General features: G+C 42.4%; 1 long non-coding RNA gene across 4 annotated transcripts in view; it reads left to right on the top strand.

Annotated features, from left to right (window-relative positions):
- Positions 1-4,936: 4,936 nt before the first annotated feature.
- LOC308232986 overlaps positions 4,937-15,878 on the top strand; it is a 30,853-nt gene continuing 19,911 nt past the window's right edge. For 2 of the 4 annotated variants that reach the window (XR_013958929.1, XR_013958931.1), the window contains exons 1-2: positions 4,937-5,112; positions 6,441-6,721. This is a non-coding gene — a long non-coding RNA (uncharacterized lncRNA). Of the gene's footprint in view, positions 5,113-6,440; positions 6,722-12,725; positions 14,772-15,878 lie in introns of those variants that run through there. The other 2 variants (XR_013958932.1, XR_013958930.1) reach the window with 2 other exon arrangements.

Below are 15,878 nucleotides of genomic sequence, written 5' to 3'. Positions count from 1 at the left end.
AAAGTGGGAAAATTTTTCTAATGGGATTTTTCCCAGAAATTACGAAGCTCCTACTTGTGCTTAATTTGGCTTTCATTTTGGCCAGCCCTGCCCCCCACCCAATCTTCTGTCCAGCTAACAAAGCTGATTATAAAGCCTCATGTGGTCAGTTTAGGGCAGGCATTTGAAAGTCAACATAATGTGTCTGGCTCTTATTTTTACAAAACCAAACCGCAGACTGACCTATTCTCAGAGACCCTGGCTGCAGGGAGCTGCCTGCCATGCAAACACCCTCTGATGTGTTACTGGTGGGGGCACCCAGTGCAAGCTCCATGCTGGACCAAGTCCAGGGGTTTACCAACCCCTCCAAAAATGTTATTCAGACTGTCTGAACTAATACTGAGCTACAAGAAAAACAGGCAGAAGCCTGCTGATGATACACTGACAATGCTCATCACAATTACCCAGGTTGGAAGAGCAGGAATGCAGTGTTTCTGGAGTTGTTCCTCACAATGGGATTTGAAACAGCAATGATGCAGTGTTTCTGCATCATTGTTATTCCTCACAATGGGGTTTTAAATAGCTTATTTCCGAATAATTAGCATTTATCACTGATGCCTCATTCTACCTTTGGTACAGTTTTTTTTCACCAACAAGACTGACTCTACCAATACAGTTCCACTATGCCTGCCACTTTGTTCCCAGATTTCATGTGATCTGTTACAGTGGGGGTGGAATATCTGTCTAAAAGACTACCCCATTTTTAACTTATTTTGCACATACAGACAGTATTTTGAAGAGTTTCCTTTCTTTTCAAGGATGATCATCTTTGTGAGCACTGGACAGTGAGCTGTGTATATGGATGTATGACACAAAGTACATAGTTTTTAAAAGACTTTCCCCGTTTGCACCACAGGTCTCTTCCAATGTGTCTAAATAGCCATCTTTGTTGATTTCAGGGAGATATTAAGAGGGCTATGTTATACATTAACATTCTGAAAATCAAGCCTGGGTTTCACACCAAGCTTGTGATACAGGCTCAGATTTCCTTGGGGGAGATAGCAAAGGAAGAAAGAGAATGAGGGTTTCGCTTCATTCTCTGGTACAGTACAGATACCTCCCCCCTTCCCCTGGCTGACACCAGAGATATGTGGAGGACTCACCTCCTGCTGCATCTCTCACCTCAGTCCCCCATTCATAGGGAGCCTAATGTCCCCATCTGTCTTCCAGGGACTTTGTGGCAGGGCTGCTCATGACCCTATACAATGGTGTGTGAAGTGTAGTTTTAAATACTCTGAGAAATTCAAATAAACTGCCAGAAACAATGGTTAACTGATAACAGAAGTGCCTGAACATGAGAGTAGGTGAAAACATGCCTGGTTTTACATTATTTCTATTCTTCTAATGAAAGATATTTTCCTCTCCCTGTTTGGTTATTCTTCAGAAAAGGAACCTGTGCCCAAGCCTGTTTCTGTATGGTATGTGCAAATATACTGTCCTGCTACACCATATAGTATCAGATACAAACTTCTTCCTAACTCTACACTGAATTCATATTTTGAGAAGTCACTGAATCTAATCCTGGCATTTCAGAAGCGTGCATAGGCAGAGATATTTTAGATGTCTTTTGTTCTGGTGAGATCCAGGGGGCTGGTGCTGGGCACTCAGTCAGTATTTATTTCTATCCCAGGCTCTTTAGCATGGGCCACAGCATCAGCTCCAACAGTCTCCAGATGGAAAATAGAAAGAGGGAAGATACTGGAAAAATAATAATGAGCTTGAGTTTTCATATTCTGTATTTGGCTGGTGTGTAGGACATAACACCAGGGAGAGAGCTGGAAATGCGTATTACCAGTGGTGGGAAAGGCAAAGGTGGAAAGAGAGGGGACAGTTGATGACATGGACTCATAATCATCCAGTTCTGTCTTCTGAAAATACAGTGGAAATATTTTATAGGAGACAAGGTAAGGATAAGCCTTTTGGGTGTTTGGACACATGACCTCTTTGAATGGAGCCGTCATTTAGAGGAAAGTGTGATTTATTTGAAAGTAATGAGTGAAACTGAATGAGATGCCTTGATGCTTGCCAGTTCGTAAGTGAGCAAAACCTATGGTTCCTGTTGGACATCTCTCCCAGGACTAGTAATATGAGAATAGATGTTCATCCTTAGACTGAGAGACCTACATTCACAAAGAGCTTTAGACATCCTGGGAAATCAATGGGAATTAGATCCCCAGATGCCTCTGGGAATTTGGTATAATTAGTTTCAGGAAAATGCTGCCCAGGCTGTTTTTCCCTGCTACAGGGACTGAAACGCAAGCAGGGATATTCTAGAACAACTGTAGAAATCACACACTTTTGGTTTTGGGTCAGTAAGCATTTCTTTCTAGTTCTGCTCAGATCAGAAGAGATTGGAGATGGGGCAGGAATCTATGGGGCTGAGGGAAGGTGAACACTTTTCAACTTGCTGAAAACACTGGGAATGGAGCAAGTACAGACACAAGTCACAAATCAGTGGGTGACACAAGCCAAAAGTAGTTTTTAAAGCAAGGCAAACAGGCCTGGTTCTTAATGAGGCCACAGATGTTACTTGAGATTTCGCTCCAGTGACTATCAAGACCGCACTAGCATTACACACAGATGTTACACCAAATGATCTTGGGAAGTGGGGGCGTGATGTCATTGGGGGGTTTCAAATCTGGAACACATAATCAACTTATCTTTGTTCTGAGAGCTCTCGCTATAGCCCCCTGGGCTCATTCAGATGTCCATTTGCATAGGAAGTGCCCTGAGGAGAGATCCTGTTCCAGGACACAGATAACTATGGTGACAGTCCAACATACCTGTTGTTTAAGTTTCCCCTTACAAGTGGCTATAACATATTTTGGAGAAGAATTATGGTTGGGTGGAAAGAGGATGAATGGTTTAACTCCCTGTGCAGTTCAGAAAACACATTGTTTCCAGAGGAAACCTTGAGAGCATGTGGTGTCGAAGCTCTCCAGGGCAGGGTGATCATCTAGATATTTGCTGAGTAAATCACCTAGCAGTACTGTGTTGTATTCATAACAGTGAATATTAGTAATGAGTAGTAGGATGATGTTTTAAAGGACCTTTTCTCTAATTATTGTGGTAACATTTTACCTTGGCAATGATTGTTTGTTTCTCTGTCCATACCCCTTTGTTGCTGACTTGAACTTTTTGTCTAGCAAAAAAACCTCCTTAAGTACTTCTTAAAATAGAAATTGGCTCAGACACTCATCATATTTCACCTTTTGCTAGATGAATTTGAAGGGAATAGAAAAACAACAGTAATTTCTATTATTGGGTGTTTCTTCTGAAAATAAAACTCACACTCAATATCTTAATCCTAAAAATAAATTGCTGTGTTGATGCCAGCATGGCTGCTGTCTCACTCGATTCCAACTGAGCACATATTCAAGTGCCTTTCTGACTCAGCGCATTATAAAACAGGCCTTGCAAGGAGCAAGGAAAATGGTGATAGCTCTAACAACTCCTCTTCATCTTTTAAGCAAAGCATTTGGGACCAGTGGTCCAATACCACACATGTAAAAATCTCACATTTCATCTATAGGAATATTTTGCTATAGCATCCAAGGATGAGTCAGGGCTTTATGAACATGAGTAGACTTCAATTATTTTTTTTCTGTGTGTGTTAAAGTAAAATAAAACAAAGTTGATTTGACTTCTTAGTAGCTTCAAGGGCAAAAAATATTACAAATGCCACAAACACAGTCTGGACAGCGCATGAATGGAAGGACTTGCTGTATGGTGCCACAAAGTGTTTTAGCTGATCTTCGTTGCTTCTTCCAAAAGCAGAGCTGTTACGTTGTGCCATCATGACAAGATATGAAGGATAAAAAACAGTTTACCTTTCCTTATCAGCAGAGCATCTTAACAGTACTGCTCAGAAAAGACCCTATGTAGATCGAGATCTGCAAAATTTGGCTCAGAGTATGAGGGAGCAGTGCTTTATCTCCACAGAGAGTGACTTTCCAGGCTGACTGCACTGAACAGCGTGCTCTCAGGCACTATTAATTTAAATATCTGTGCCCCAACCTCAAAAAACAGGGGCTTATAAACAGCTGCAGTTGTGCTGTTGTGAGGATAGGAGCTGCACAGAGGACTGCAACCGGGCATCCTCCACTCCCTGGCCTGCTAAGGGCTGCCCTGCCCCAGCATCCCCAGCTACCTGGCTCCCAGGCAAAAGTGAGATGTTCCTCTCCGAGATCACCTTCACGCCCTGTCCTCACCTTTAGCCTTCTTCCATGGCAGGTGCCAGCCCATGTGCTCTCCCCTGGGATACAAAAATACTTGTCTGTCTCACCCTGGATCTAGCTGTCCTCCAAGTAATGCTCATTGCCACCATGGGTGGAGGTATTTCACGTGTCGTCGACATCTGCAGGGAAGCCTGTGGTGGTGGTGCAAACAACAGGGACCACATGTGGCAAGCCTAGTGATCTGTCAGGATGCAGTGCTGCCCTAGACCCTGGTGATGGGAGAAGACAGTGCAACGGCAGACAGCAGCAGGGTCACCTCCCTTTCAGCAGTGGACCTACGGACCAGATTCTCCTGCCTAATGGTCTCTGGTGTGTTGTCTTTCCTCTTTGAGCAGATACGGGGATATGTGACCAGGACAATGTGGTGTGAATCCAGGCCTTGTGACAAGCACTACAACCCATGGTGATGGCTTGTGCCCCTTTGCCCTCATCCTTGCCTGTCCTCAGGGTAATCTGGCTAAAGATCAAGCCAAGTGGCTTTTTGGCATAGGGAGAGTCTGATGTTGCAGTGTTGGCACATGTCCCCAGAGTTGGCAGCTGGTCCTTGAAGGAGACTCTGGCAGGGCTGATAGCAGCTCTCAGATGTCTTTATCTTCTGCCTTCTGTCCTGATAGGAGGGTGCTGCTATGGCTGAGGAGAGCTGAGGGAGGAAACTGGTGCATCCAACCCAAATGAAAACTCACAGCCCTGGACTGGAATATTCATGAAACTACTTTTGGGAGTAGGGTTCCATAAGAATAACAGAGTTACTGCTTTGAGCCCCTCCTCCCATCATCCAATGGCAACTGGTACCAAAGAGAACCTGGAAGGGCAACTCCAGTGGAATTACACTGAGGTAAGACTGGATGGTTTCTCTGAGCAAGAATTACCACTGCATTGCAGGATGCTTCTGCAGAGCAGCTTCTGCAGGGATAGCTGACTCCTAACAGTTCAAAAGGCATTCACAGTTATAAACGTTTAAAGAAAACATAATTTGGAAACTATTCCATGCTGGAATCCTCTGCAGATGATTGCAGTCAAGAAAATCACTATCAGAAGGAAGTTGTGTGGGCAAAACTAATAAAACAAATGGTCCGGGCACTGTGGTTTTGCTTTCTTAAGAAAATGTTCCTCCACACTGCAAATACAAAGGGAAGGAGGAAGGGAAATATCTGGCTATTTAAATGAAAAATGACTTTTCTCTGCAATCACCTTCTGCCAATAAAATGCTTATTTTTTGACATGTCAATTAGGTGATTCAAAAGCCAGATGACCACTGCCTTCCATTTAGTACCGCTCAGCTGGGTTAAATGTCTTAAGTGTTTACCCTTTATGACCAGTGGCATGTATCTGTTCTTAGTCAAACTGTGCTATGTGTGACATGTTTGCCTGTAGGTTTTTCTCTTGAGGTAAAGTTAACCATTATTATCAGATTCTAAGAAAAATGGTAGATTAGGACAGTGGTTTCACTGACAGAAATGGGTACAGCTTGTTTTACAGTAATGTGCACGAGAAATATGAAACAGATGAGAAGAATTCACATAGAATTAAGCAGCCTGTAATTTAAAGTGCTGTCATTAAATAGGATCATGTATCCATGCTTGGTACTTCAAAAGAAACCTCTGCTGTGTAAGACCAGTTATTAGTGAGGAACATTTTGTCCGGTATCTCAAACCAATTTTAAAAGATCTGATTACACACACGCAAAGCATGTGGAAATGAAACGACTTTCTTAAGAATCTTTGGGATTTTGATTTTGTTCACACAAATCTCTTGAGGGTTTAAGGAGGAATTTTGAATGAGGAAAAGATATATAAACTCTGGCTCCTGGTGAAGTCCTAGGAGAAAGGATGGTGATAATATTAATATAACCTTTTACTGAGGCTTGTTCTGAACACATAATGCTATCTACTTGTGTAAAAGAATGACGCAGGCTGTGGGGTGAGAAGGATTCATGTAATAACTTTAATTTAACTAATTTGAATTGGATTAAACCTTTAGAAAGTTGTCCCCCACCAGGGAATGCAGCCCAAGGTTTTCGGTGGAAAAAGCTAAAATGGTTCCTTTCTGACTTGTGCCCAGAACTGAAAGTGGAATGCTGATTTAGATGAAATAAATAAATAAGATGAAACAATGGAAGTCACTTTCCCAGACAAAAAATAATCACAGGGAGGTCTTTGTGAGTACTAACAGGTCAGCAGGACTCACTCTGCAGGCCCAGACAAGCCAGCAGGAGACAATCACTCCAGTGAAACATTCCTCGAGGTGAGCGCTGCTGAGCCACTCAGACCTGGGGTAGGGGCTACATACGCACCCAGCCTTTGGTGAGCAACACACATCCAGCGAGTTTGATATGAACAGTGCCCCTGAAAATCAAGAAGTGCTTAGTGCTTGGACCTTCAGCCGGAGGGTAACTGTCCCTGCCACCATCAGCATGCCCCAAAGCCCAGAGGAAAACCTGAGAGGTAAGTGCCAGTGTCATGGTGCTTGAACATACCCTTGACTGCTCAGGGCATCTGCTGGGGACACTGCTGTGCTAATCTGGGTAGCTCTGCAATTCAACCAGGATCCCTCGGAAACTGGAGAGGGGTCATTCATAGGACTGTGGGGTAACTCCGGCTAGAAGGGACCTCAGGAGGTCTCTATACCAAATTTTTGCTGAAAGCAGGGTCAACTCTGAGGTTGCTCAGGGCTTTATCCAGTCTGAGGCAGTTGAAAGCCTCCAGGAATGGAAACTGCACAGTTCTCACTCTGATATTCAGTTCTCATCCTAAATATAATAGTGCTATACTGAGAGGAGCACAGATGGTTGTAGCAGTCCAGAAGGGACCTTTGGAGCTGTGATGTGGTAGGACTCTGTAGGTGCACCTGCACTCTGCTGTTTTCTGTAGAAACCAATGCAGCATGTGCGCCTGGGTCTCATCTGGGCATTTTCAGCCATAGCAGTTCATAAACTCTTTAAGGTTTCTCATTTACAAGGAAGCAGTCTTGGTCTTGTTGCACAGCTGGCTCTGGATAGCTGGTGCACAAAGATTTGCAGCACCTTCCTCTTCAGACATTGCTGAAATCTAATCACATCTTTTCATGGAATCACAAAATAGCTGATGTTGAAAGAAACCTCTGGGATTATCTAGTTCAACTTTGTGCTCAAAGCAGGGTCAGCTATAGCAGGGTGCTCAGAGCTGTGACCACCTTGGTTTTGAATATGTCCAGGGATAGAGACTCATAAACTCTCTGGGCAACCTATTCCAGTGTTCAGTCACCCTCACAGTAAATAAGTTCTTGTCTTATGTTTGAATGGAATTTCCTGTATTTCACTTTGTGCCCATTGCGTAATACCATATTGCCATTATACTATATTACACCTTGAAACATACCTTTGTGTATGCTGTTGTCAGAATAATAATCTCCATCTGAACAACATATATTTTATACTAACAACATAGCATTTTATATTATGCAGTTTCAGAGGAAGGAAATGCATTTCTTCATGCAACGACTTGCCCAGTATCTTAAAAGACAAAGTGGTGGTGGTGAGGGAAAACACCTTGGAGTTTTTACATTAATTTATGATCCACAATACAGATTTCTCTACAATTACAGCATTTTTATGCAGCAATATATACTATACTATATATATGCACCATATATATTACTATATGTACTATAATATATTAATATACATTAATATAATTAGTATACTATTATATTAGTATATTAACAAATACATAGTTAATATGCTATTAACTATATGTTAATACATAGCATTAACAATATTATGATTGTTAATCTAGTTTGTGACATTGTCTCAATATTTTATAATGTCATGAGGAATAATACAGTTGGATACAACTGCTGAAGTTTGCATTTTCTTGAAATGAAGAGACTAACAATGCAAATTGTAATCAACAGTTTTTTCTATATTCTGCATTACCATATGCTGTGCTGTATTCTTAGGCTTTGTGTCTCAAGCACAGAAGATACACATGGACTCCTACAATTGAAATACTGCTTATCAGAAATTAGTAACTCTTCAGTAGAAACAGTGTGCCCACGGTATAGGACTTGTTCCAAATGACGAAATGCTCTGCCAGATGAGAAAAGCAGTATAGAAAACTCTGCTGTGTCCTGTCACTTTGATAAGATTTCTCCTGAGCCTTCTCTTCTTCAGGGTAAACAGTCACAGCTTTCTCAGTCTCTCATTGTATTACAGATGAGTCAGTTCCTAAAACATCATAGTGAACTTAGAATCATAGAATCATTGAATGGCTAGGGTTTGAAAGGACCTTAAAATCATCCAGTTCCAACCCCCCTGTCGTGGGCAGGGACACCTCCCACTAAACCATGTCACCCAAGGCTCTGTCCAACCTAGCCTTGAACACTGCCAGGGATAGAGCATTTACGACTTCTTTGAGCAATCCATTCCAGTGCCTCACCACCCTCACAGTAAAGAACTTTTTCCTTATATCTAACCTGAATCTCCCCATTTTAAGCTTGAACCCATCACCCCTTTTCCTATCACTATAGTCCCTGACGAAGAGTCTCTTTCCAGCATCCTTGTAGGTCCCCTTCAGGTATTGGAAAGCTGCTATGAGGTCTCCATGTGGCTTTCTATGTCCATGTGTCTCCTCTTCTGGGCAGCCCAAACCTAGACACACCATCTAGATGTGTTGCACCAGTGCTGAGCAGAAAGGAAGAATCAACTTCCTCAATCTACTGGCAGCATGCTTCCTAATGCCACCCCAGAGGCTGTTGGCCTTTTTTTGGTCGCAAGAGTGCATTGCTGGCTTGTGGTCATCTTGGTGTCCATTCAGACCCTCAGGGCCTTTTCTGCAAAGTGGTTTCTAGGATAGCTGCTCCATCACCTTCGCAGTGACTGAGATGAGGATGATTGGCCTGTGGTTCCTTGGATCCTCCTTCCTGCCTTTCTTCAATATGAGTGACACTTTGTCTCTTCCGCTCTGCAGAAACATTGCCTGTATGCCTTGGCCTTTCAAAGGTAATTGAGAACTACCTTGCAAAGCACATCAGCCAGCTCTCTCACCAATCACAGATGCATCCTATCAGGTTCTGTGGACCTCTGTATGTTCAATTTCTTAAAGTGTTCCTTAACAAAATTGACCTTCACCACGCTTAAATTTTCCTTGCTACAGACTTTCCCACTAGTCTTATGAACCTGGGATTCCTGAAGAGTAGTCTTACCTGTAAAGACTAGGGAAGAAACCATTGAGCATCCCAGCTTTCTTCATGCTTGTTGTCATCAGATCTCCTACCCTATTCAGCACTGAGCCCACTTTTCCTTTGTCTTCCTTTTGCTGTTGGTATGCCTGCAGAAGCCCTTCTTGATGCCCATTACATTCTTCACCAGATACAACTGTTGAAGTGCTTTGGCTTTCCTAATCCGTTTAATGAAGCATTTACCACCACAGTGGAAGGAATTTCCTCTTTCATTTCACTGAGAAAGAGCAGATTTATGGCTTTAAAAATGCTAATAATGTTATGCCTGTAGTACTGTGTGAGAAACTCTCCAGTTCCTCTAATGTCATGAACTGTATTTTCTCATTATAATTTATTTTACCAACAAGTCTCTCAGAAGTCTGATTTTCCATATCTCACACCTGAACCCTTTTGAATGCATCAAGTGTGATCTCTTGCTGCTGAGGTCTCTTTGAAGAGTTTACCTAGGCTGGGGAAAAGTTATTCATGTAAGCCCATACCACTTGCAGATTGGCCGTTAAAGTCTAACCCCATTTGAGAAGGCAACTGAAAAAATTTGAAACCCAGGGGACTGAGACTCAGTTTTGCTACTGACCTGATTCTTAAATGAGACAAATCACTTCACTGCCTTGCTTTCACAGCTTTTCCAAATAAAATATAAATCAAACCTGCATCCTTATATATTACAGAAGATTTTAGAGCTGGCTTCAGTGTGAGAAGAACAGGGCCTCCCGTATAACTACCTTATCCGTATTGGCATTCAGAAGTAAAATATGTCTGCATCTTATTTGAAACATGCCTGAAAAGCTCCAAGGACTTCCTGCAGGAAAATTCTGCTGTAGTTCTTCCAGTATGGCCAGGCTTAGAAACAAAGCAAACACGTCCTTCTTGTCATTAATGAATTTGGGAGAGGGATATGGGGCTAATACTCTAAAATACATTCGTCCCACAACAAATCAGTACCAGACCATGAACACCTCAGGCCCTGAGCCTGCACAAGAGCCATTGAGAGTTATGGACAGACAGATGGTTGAGTGTAGAGTTAGGTTCATGCTCATGCTCGGCCATGTGTAAAACTCAGAGGGAAACTTCCACCAGGTTGTCTGCACAAAGTACAGAATTAGAAGAGAGGGACCTTTGATCTCAGTTATCGAGTTCTTCTTTTCTCAGTTCCTTGGAGAGCTAAGGGAAAATTGAGCACCAGAAGCATTCATGGGCTGGAGGTGACAATGAAGTTTTTGGGATCCCAACACTCTGGTATGGAAACAAATCTGGGACTGAATCTGAAGCTACATCATCATCATGGCTTGACTTCACGAACAAAGATTTGGGAAGGGCTTTACCCATGCTTACTACAAGCGTGCTGATGACTAAAAAGCCAATGTGGGATAGGCAAATCTGGTTGCAAAAAGCACAGTGAAAGGTCTCCTTGGGTGGTATAGGTGGGGCACGATTCTTTCTATGTTGTCTTTTCTCCTTGAGACAAATTCTGCGTGTGTTCTCAAAGGAGACAACAGCGTTATGTATGGTGTGTCTCCAAGTCTCCTGATTGGAAGCCAAGGTGGACCGCTGATGGTAGTCAATATGGCCAAGGCTGAGGTATTGTATGGGAACAAATCTGGGACTGAATCTGCAGCTACTAGTACAGAAACAAATAACATGGCTCAGGGACCTAGTTCTACTTCCGAGGCCAACCCACATGGAGTGTCTCACATTCATAGAGAAAAACGTTTTCTCAATAAGACAGGGTGGCATAGGCCAAAACTGCACCAGGGAGAATGTAACAACTGAAGATTGCAGACAACTAACAATCATGGGTCATAGTCAAGCTTCTGGTTTTATTAATATAGTTTTAATTTGGGGATTGTGTGGTTTAACTATGGTAGGCAGCTAAATACCACACAGCTGCTTGCTCAATTCTGTCACAGTGAGATGGGGAAAAGAAGGGTAGAAGTGAGAAAACTTGTGGGTTGAGATAAAGACCCTTTAATATTTTTCTAAAAAAAAAAAAAAAAAAGAAGGAAGATAACAAAGAGAGAGTGAAAACAAACAAACAAAGAACAAACAACAGAACAGAAAAAAACAAATGATGCAAAAGAAAGCAATTTCTCACCACCAAACAACTGATGCCCAGACAGTCCCCCAGCAGCAGCAGGCCCCACCAACCTCCACTCTCCCAGTTTTATTGCTGAGCATGACATCATATGTTACAGGATGTCCCTTTGGTCATTTGGGATCAGCTGTCCCAGCTCAGTTCTTTGCCAGCTTCTTGTGGATCCCCAGCCTACTCTTTGGCAGGGTAGTGTGAGAAGCAAAAAAAACCCTTGATGCTGTGCAAGCACTTCTCAGCAACAACTAAAACATACCTGTGTTATCATCACTGTTTTCATCACAAATCCTAAATATAGCCCCATACAAGCCATTATGAAGAAAGTTAACTCTCTCCCAGCCAAACACAGTATGGGGATCCTGGCCTGTCCATCACCAGCATTGCCTTTTTCCTGCAAGAAAACCAAGGTACTTTGGACTAGTAAAGAGAGAAGAATATATATACTATTGTGTTTATACCATATTTTTTAACTTAACAAGGAAGATATGGGTTTTGCCAGTGTGAAGTTTTCTTTTGTCTCCAAAACTTTTCCATGTGTAGAAGGTTTTGTTGGCCATAAACTGGTAGCAGGACTTTTCCACTCCTGGATTTGGAATGAACCCTGAACCTGCAGACATTGATCTCCAGGATATTCTCCCTGGAGAAACGCCTAAGCAAATGGGCTGAGCACAGGGGATCTTGGTGACTTCCCTGCCAGCTCTGTTGCTTTCAGTAGATAAATAACTTGTGTTTTAAGCCCAGCTGGTAACTCAGCACCATGCAGCTTCCCCTTTACCCCTTCTCCAGGTGGGATGGGGAGAATCTGAAGGACATAAATCCCAAGAGTTGAGATAAGAAGAGTCCAATAACTAAAGTATAATATAAAGCTACTACTACTACTACTAATAGTAATAATGATGATAAGGGAAATAACAAGGGGAGAGAATATAAAACTAAAAGAGGAAAGGAAGAAAAGAATAATAAACACAAGTAATGCACAATACAATTGCTCATCACCTGCCGCCCGATACCCAGCCTGACCTGAGCAGTGATCTGGGCCTTCAGGGTAACTGCCCCAGTTTGTATACTGGGCATGATGTGCTGTGGTATGGAATACCCCTTTGGCTAGTTTGAGTCAGGTGTCTTGTCTCTGCTTCCTCCAGGCTTCTGGTGCCCCTCCTCACTGGCAGAGCATGAGAGACTGAAAAGTCCTTGATCATGGTAAGCACTACTGAGCAACAACTAAAACATCGGTTTAGTTGTTAGAACAGCATTGTTCTCAGACTAAAGCCAAAACACAGCACTGCATCGCACCAGCTACTAGGAAAGATTAAAAAATAACTGCCAGAGCTGAAACCAGAACAACAGCTATAGCACAGCTCCAGTTCTCCCATTTATAAAAAGGCTTTTTGCCAGCAGATACCACACCTGTGCCCCACACACCCAATTGCCCTTGGCCAGTCATTGTCTCTCAGTCCAAACCTGAGTTACTGCACAGAGCTCCACTGTCAGAAGGAGATGTGCACTCTTGCATCCCAGAAGGGATTTTAACAACTTACTTCCAGTTAAATCAGTACCTTAAGGAGCAGAAAGATGCGATATAAATTTATGAGGTCTCCTCTGGCTGTACCTTGCTGCCTAAATCTCTGTTCTAGCCAGTCAGACCCTCAGGATGAAATGGATGTCATTTTCCCATTGTTTTCCTTCAAATCCAGGCTGTGGAAAATGGTGCCTCAGCAGAGGATAAACAGTGAGGCTGTCCCAGTTGAAGAATTTAGTTTTAAAAACCACTGTTGCAAATTAGTACCCAAAAGGAGTATTAAGGAAGAATGAAGGGGAAAAAATACAACAGCATTGCTGAAAGGGTAGGTTTTCATGTTCATAGAAAGTTTAAAGCTAACAGCTAGGAAAATCAAATTAGTATAGGCATCTGGAGGGAGGGGAAATTATGTTTCTATTGTGCAATGTTAATGCCTTAAAATGTTTAAAACAACAGGGCTGGGGATGTGAGACTTCATTTAATTAACGTGCTCGGAAACCTTATTATCAAGTTGAATGTGAATTCTTCTTGATATTTTACTCACCCTGTTGCCTGGGGCTGGCTACAGGAGGCCTTATCCCTATTTTCCTGTAAAAACTACTTCCGCATTCCACATCCCAATTACTCTGAAGGGCATACCCAAGCTCCCAATAAAATCATGCTTGAAGTCTTTGCTGACTTCTAAACGCTATTCTACATGTGTTTCTGATCACAAAATCAGATTTCCGAATGTCAAAATTATACTCTGAATAGAGACTGAATAATAGTTTAAGCCTTTTTATTTGTGTAGAAAGCCGACAATGAAAATATGAAGCACCTGAAAACTCTCTAAATTGCTTGTTTTATTTCCATTTGAAACAGCATACTGAGACCTATTGTATTGCAGTTCATTTACACTTCTTCATGTTATGAACACTGAGGGGGCAAGGACTGTTCCAACTTGACTAGCACAGCAGCTCCCCCACATTGGTGAGGTCAACCCACTAGTGCCTTCTTTCAAAGAAGTCATTTAGCCAGGAATAACTCAGAATTGAAGGTTTTAGTTTCACTGGTCAAGCATTTACAAGGTGGAGGTATGTAACCCGTTCCTCTCCTTGAGGAGATAGTATTGTCTGTGGCTGGGTTTTGGCAAGGAGGTAAAAGGAGCAGGTAAGCTGGAAGCTTTTAGCCAGGTCTTCTGTTATTGGGAAGGCTGATAGCAGTGAGAGGATAGGACTGGGATGTGATGCCCCATTTCACACCTTCGCTCACGGAGGCTGATGGTGGCCCTGGCTGGTGCAGCTGTTTATACATGGTTTCCTGACTACACATGGGGATGTGATGGTTTTATCTCCTCCACACTTGCATGTGCTTAGCTGCAGTGCAGGAGGGGCTGAGGAAGTAGAAGCACATGCTTGCCATACGGGCTCTCATGGAGATTAGCCATGGATGCTGGTGAGAGCAGGGTAGGAACCACAGCCCTTTCCCTCTGCTGCCACAGCCATCTGCTGCTCCTTGCACAAGCTGTGCCTCCAGATGCAATATTGCCTATAAAATGGAGATTGGCAAGATTTTCAGAAGCACCTTTCAGTTCTGGTACATGAGGGGTTCACCCACTGATTCAGTGTGTTTCCTCCTGTGTTTTCTGTTTAAATACCATCCTTCCCACTCAAGTTTCATCAACACTGATAATAGCTAACAATTTGCTGCATGATATTCCCTTCTCAAGCTCCATTGCTTTTCTTCTGGCAGATGCTCATTGTAAATTCTTATAATGTGAAACAGCTCATTGGAGTGGGGCTCCGCATTTTCTCCTGTTTCTGGTAACTTGTGAGGAGTTGTCACTTTGCATCCAGGAGAACTCCAAGGAAAGATGACAGACTCCACAGGCTGCACATTTTAGAGCCGGAGGAAATGGATACTAAACACAGTGTCATTTAGATTTAAAATAATGGCTCTTAAGTGTTCACTGTTGTTTGTAATAAATATAATATATATAAACTTTTGCTTGTGGCTGAAATCTAAACTATCTGTTTTAAATGAATGATAACATAAAACATGTCATAATTCCTGGTCCATTAGTATTGATGAGGCACAAATTAACATTCCACAACCTGGTTTGAGTGAACTGTTCGTAGTCATGAAAAGATGAAAGCATCTAAATGCCAAATGTGCAACTCCAGTAGCCCTTGGCCCACTGCAATTTAATAACTGGACTTTCTTTTAATCATTACTTGCTTTAACGTGATTCTTGGGACTGATTATCTCTGGATCCAAAGATATTCTTTTGTGAATAACATTGGCTAAGGTTTGTGAGGTTCTTATCTATGGATCAGAAAGACTAAAAGCTTCACTCCACTTCTGTGCTTCACTTCTCTTCCCAACGGAGAAACTAAGCCCTCTTTATCCAACCCTGTACTGCACAGTCTGACAGGAATCTGTTGGCTTGGGGCCTGCTGCCTTTATCAGTGAAAGCCAGTGGGTTTGTCTACATCTGAAGCTCATCACAAGGTGATCTGTTCAAATGGCTCTGAGAAAAAAAACACAGAAACATCAAAAGGAGCTGAATGCCATATCCAGAAGCAACTGACAGGCAGGGTCATCACATACAAGCTTTCACTGAGGAAAAACTATTTAAGTGGTGAATGCTTGAATTGTGAAGAGATTTGTATCATCAGGGTCTGACATAATAACATTAGAATTCACTTATGGCATGACCATTCTCTAGAAAGTGATTTTCGATGCAATTTAATGTGGAAAAAATGGGGGAAAAAAGAAGAAGAAGGGAAAAAGGATG

Source organism: Psittacula echo (genome assembly GCF_963264785.1).
Source record: "Psittacula echo genome assembly, chromosome: 2".
NCBI classification, from domain to species: Eukaryota; Metazoa; Chordata; class Aves; order Psittaciformes; family Psittacidae; genus Psittacula; species Psittacula echo.
Note: the sequence above shows the minus strand (reverse complement) of the source record. Positions and strands in the feature narration are given on the sequence as shown.